At 52.4% G+C, this 5,146-nt stretch overlaps 1 long non-coding RNA gene across 1 annotated transcript; it reads right to left on the bottom strand.

Moving 5' to 3' along the window:
- Nucleotides 1-3,871: 3,871 nt before the first annotated feature.
- LOC136323531 (uncharacterized) lies at nt 3,872-4,500 on the bottom strand. Its single transcript, XR_010728983.1, has 3 exons — nt 4,440-4,500; nt 4,066-4,260; nt 3,872-3,931 (listed from the first exon to the last, which is right to left on the bottom strand). It is a non-coding gene; the product is annotated as an uncharacterized lncRNA (long non-coding RNA).
- Nucleotides 4,501-5,146: the final 646 nt, after the last annotated feature.

Here is a 5,146-nt window from a genome sequence, read left to right on the forward strand (position 1 = left end):
AGCAGTCATAAAAAATGGAAACATTCTACTACGCTAGTTTCTTTTCAAAAACCAAGTGACATGCTTTACTTCTTAAAGATCCTATTTCCTCACAAATTTTACTTTGAAAATACTTTTTTTTTTCGAGAAAGAGAGAGACACAGACAGGAAGTGAGAGAGATGAGAAGCATCAATTCTTTGTTGTGGCATCTTAGTTGTTCATTGATTGCATTCTCATATGTTCCTGGGGGGGGGGAGGACGGGGGCTTCAGCAGAGTGAGTGACCCCTTGCTTATGCCTCAACCCACTGACCTTGGGTTCATGTCTATGATCCCATGCTCAAGCCAGTGACCTCGCACTCAAGCTCATGAGCCCACACTCAAGCCAGCAACCTCTGGGTTTCAAACGTGGGTCCTCAACATACTCTCTAGCCACTGTTCTATCCGCCATGCCACTGCCTGGTCAGGCTGTAAATACTCTTAAAACTGGATTCTAATTTAGTTAACTCAGATTATGAAGAAAAAACTCTTGTAGATTATTGCTACAAGTTATGCTTTTTTCGCAATTTAGTAAGATATAACTACGTATTTAATACAGAGTATTTGTTCAAAAACAAATGCAGCCCAGCACCAGCCTAGAGAAACTTTCTGTGAGAAAACTGGAGTCACCATGGAGAAATTCGTTACTGATCCAAGAAGGACTTTTATCTTGTGAATGGGATAAAAAGAAAAAGTAATTTTCTAATAAATTACCCTGTACTTTCGCTGTGTGGCTTAGAAGTCCGTCCACCTTCAATTATGTCTGCACGATGTGTGCAGGATATGTGTGCATATTCCTCAACAGGTGGCACGACTGCATTTCTCAGGCGAAATGCGGGGATCCAATTAGCAAAGTGCGTGTTCCTATGATTTCATACTTTTATTTTGGATTTTACCAAAATGACTCTGAATTTGATGAATTATCACGTTTGTTGAGGTTTTGTTCGGTTTTCTGTTTTGCTTTTTAGTCAGCCATTCACCAGCAACTGCACTCAAGAATAAAAACACACAGGACCTTCTTACTGATCCAAACTGATCCCTTTTCAAAACCACGCGGCGAGCAGTGCGAAGAGAAGAGACGGAGTGTGTGACCAACTGTCTCAAACCGCCCAGCGGGGGCTGCGAGGGCGGCGGCTTCTCCGGCTACTGCTGCCCCGCGCGCGGCCTGGGCGCCCCCGCAGCCCGAGCCGAGCCTCGACGGGTCCGTCCGGACGTGGGCGGCGGCCGCGGGGCCGCAACGCAGCGCTTCCCAGCGGGAGTCGCGGGCTGCTGGGGTGCCTGCCCCGCCGGCCGTCCTGTCGGGGCCGAGGTGGGGAGGAGGGGAGGCGGAGAGGTGGCGCTGGGGACGCCGCGCGGGTGGGGAGTCCCGCGGGGCCGGCGGCAGCGGGTGGAGGGAGAAGACCCATCCGCGTGCTGGAGCCCCACCCCGCATTGCCTCCAGCTGCCATCTAGTTTCTTTCCTCTCGCTCCGTGATAATGGCCACGGGCCTGGTGGGGGGTCGGGTGAGCTGAGCCACCCAGGAGCCTGGGGCGGAGCGAGGCCCCGCTACCATCGTTAGGGGGAGCGCGGGAGCGCAGGGTGTCCTGGGGCAGACAGCCTCTGCAGCTTCATTTCCATTCATCATCCATCTGTTGTCCAATAAACATTTATTTAGCCCCTAATCCGTTCCGGGATCACTGCTACAGCTTAAAGCTACGAAGATGAGTAAAATGTGGCTTCTACGACCACAGACGGGGCTCACAGTCTAGAAAGAACAGGCAAGTGCTGTAAATGGGGTAACGATGTACGGGAATAGTGGGGGCACTGAGGACAGAAGGCCACTTCAGTCTGGAGTGGGGGGCATCAGGAAAGCCTTCATGGAGAGGGTGGTCACCTTTGAGTTGGGTCTAGAATGACTGTGTGGTTCATTAGGCAGATCAGGTGAAGGAAGGGTGTTTGAGGTCCAGGGAACTGCGTGTGCAAAGGCACAGAGGTAAGGAGTGACCTAGCCTGGAGGGGGAGCCTCAGACTGTGCAGAAAGGTGGGCCTACGGGTGAGTGGCGGCTGGGGTGCCCCACTCAGTGCTCAGGGAGCAGCTCCAGGTGACTGAAAAGTTCTCCAGGATTGTCACTGGGACTCTTGCACTTGCAGCAAATATGCATCACCCGCAGGAAAGAGCCCTGCTCCATTCCTGCCCCCACTCCTGGCCCAGGGGAAGAGCTGCCTCGCAGGGGCGCGTCATTATAATCACATCTTCATCCGGACACAATTTCTCCAGCAAGTGCTGGCGGCGCTAATGGCAGCGAGTTCTCAGCAAATTGCCTCGGTGTGTGATTTGCTGGTTGAAACAGGGAGAGGGGAAGTGTTGCAGGGATGCAGGCAGGAGGCGGCCTCTGGCCCAGGAATGAGGCTGCAGTCACACAGCCCTGGCTTGGCTACTTACTCACAAGCTGAGCTGGGCTTCCCCCGCAGAGCCTCAGCTTCCTTCATCCCTCCAGCCCTGCCCCGGGCTTCTGCCTGTGTCCCTTTGTCTTTTCCTGTCCTGGGCCCAGGCGGGTTCTCCCCCTGACTTGTCAGTGCTGCAGGGGTCCTCATGATGTGGCACTAGGCAGTCCAGACTTCCCCGGTCCCTTTCTTCCACACCCTCATCTCTGTAAACTGGAAAGTGGTCATTTGGGTTCTAGACTGCTTCTCTGCTCTGCCTTTTCTTCCTTTCCTCTTCCTCCTTTTTTCTTTTATTTCTTTCCTGGTTGCATTTCCATCTTTCTAAGAAAATCCCTGTCTATCCTTGAGTATCATCAACTGACAAGTGCAGAAAGACCGCAGGCAGGACCGGCCTCTCTCTATGATCAGAGGGGCATAATCTGAGCCTCTGGCTCTAACATCTATGTGTGATAACTTCAGCTTTTAAATTGGGTCTTTATATATACACTGATAACTTGTAATGTTTAGAAAATGTGGAAGACTGAGGTAGGTGTGGGGCGAGGACTCAAGCTGGGCTGTTATATTCACTATCAAACTGGAGAATAATCCACAGAGGGAAGCCAAGGGCAGTTCTATGAAGGAACAGCAACAACTCTACTTGGAGTCATGAGATTAAGAGGTGTGGTCCTGGCTGGGTAGCTCAGTTGGTTAGAATGTCCTCTGGATGCACCAGGGTTGCGAGTTTGATCCCTGGCCATGGCACATACAAGCATCAACCAGTGGATGTGTAAATAAGTGGCATAAAAAAAAAATCTATGTTTAGCTCTATCTCTCTCTAAAATCAATGAATAAAAATTAAAAAGAAAAAAAAGAATAAGTGGTATTTGGGAAAGGAAGAGCCAGACAGGATCTGGGACTGCAGTCATGGGCTGATCATGAATTCCACTGCTCAGAACCCCACCCGCATCACCCAGGGCCTCCAGACAAGAAACTCACAAGTGCAGCTGCATAGGGGAGCAGGGAGGTGGCGTCCTCATCGCCCTGCTGGTCTGAGACGGCTGGGCTCTGCTCACTGCTGACATTCTGCAGCTGCACTGCCCAGTGAGGTGTCACTAGCCACATGTGGCTACTTAAGTGTAAGTTAACAAATTAAAATTACATCAATAAAGCAAGCAGAAAAGGTAAATATCTCAGGTGATGGATGTGTTAAATCAGAGGGAGAAATTCTTTTTCAATGTATATGTATCTCAAATCATCATTTGTACACTTTAAATATCTTACAATTTTATTTGTCAGTTATACGTCAGTAAAGCTAGGGGGGATTAATTAGTTACTTAATTAAAATTTCAGTTCCGCAGCTGCACTAATCACCCTTGGTGTGGCTAGTGGCTGCCACGTTGGATCGCACAGAACATTCCTCCCTGGCAGAAAGCTCCACGGGCGAGCGCCGGTCTAGAGAGAGCAGGAACCCACCACCTTCGTCCGCCTACCCCCCTCGCTCGCTGGAGGTCTGTAAGGGACACAAGATCACATCAGGATTTTCCTCTGTCCCAGCTCCTCCCACCCCTGGAATCGACTCCCCATGTGAATCCTACCCCAGTCTGACAAGCCTTGGACAGCCCCCTCTGACACAGGCGCGCCCACCTGTCTTTGTCCAGGAGTCACCGCATTTCTGGCTGAAAGGCATCCTTTTCCGGTCTCTGAGACTGACCCCACCTCTGAGACCGTCCTCCTGGCTGTCAGGGCTCTAAGCTCAGTTCTACAGCAGGCGCGGCTCCGGCTGGCTCTGGGAAGCCAGTGTTGGCATCTCTCCGTCCCGAACTCCCGAGCGTGGACATCCTGCAACCCCGACATCACAGCCCGTTCAGTCTTTCCCCACTGAGAGCCTGTTCTTGGGGCTCCTCCACCTCTCCTCAACCCTACTCCCAGGCGGGCCTTAGAAAGCACAGCTGCTGAAAGTGACCGCCCCTCCCTCCTCCCATCCATCCTTCCTCTCCCACAGTCCTCTCCTGATGTACCTGGGGACCCGCCCCGGGGGAGGCAGTGGGCACTCTGTTCTCTTGAGGCATTCGTCACAGACAGGAGAGAGGGACACAAAACCACGGGCATCCAGGGAGGGACACGTGGGCAGGAGTTTGGACCCAGTGATCTGGATAAAGAGATCAAAGAACAGCTGACTGCTGGGGGAGGGGTGTGCTCGGGAATTGCTGGGTTCTGTCCCTCTCCACACACACGGAACGGGAGGCTGAGGGCTCTGTCTGCACCCTGTGTCTGCCACTGGACTCCTCGTCCAGGCGATGGAAGCCATGCCCATCCTCCCTGCAGGCTGTCTGCCTGCTACACCTTTCTTTCCATGCACCCACCTTGGATTTCTCACCCAGCTCCGGACCCCTTCCCCTGCCTCTGTCCTGGTCCCCATGTAGCTTGTGGGTCCTCCCCACTCACCTGGCCCCAGTCCTCCCTTGTTCACCTTTCATGTGTGTGACAGCTTTAGTGCATGTCCCCAAACTCTCCTTAAGGGATGGCCCCAGTGCTGACTCATCCCTCCCTTCCTCCCTAACTTCCGACCTCCATTTCTCACCCACTATCTTCTCTTACCCACCCTCTCCTCACTCTCTCCTTTCAGAACCCTCCTTGACTTGGGCTCTAAATTGGCCTTGCCCATTGATCAGTGAGTGAGGTTTGAGTCATAAATCCTTCACTTGTTCCCCAGTACCAGGTAGGT

The sequence above is a fragment of the Saccopteryx bilineata genome, chromosome 2 (assembly GCF_036850765.1).
Source record: "Saccopteryx bilineata isolate mSacBil1 chromosome 2, mSacBil1_pri_phased_curated, whole genome shotgun sequence".
NCBI lineage: Eukaryota > Metazoa > Chordata > Mammalia > Chiroptera > Emballonuridae > Saccopteryx > Saccopteryx bilineata.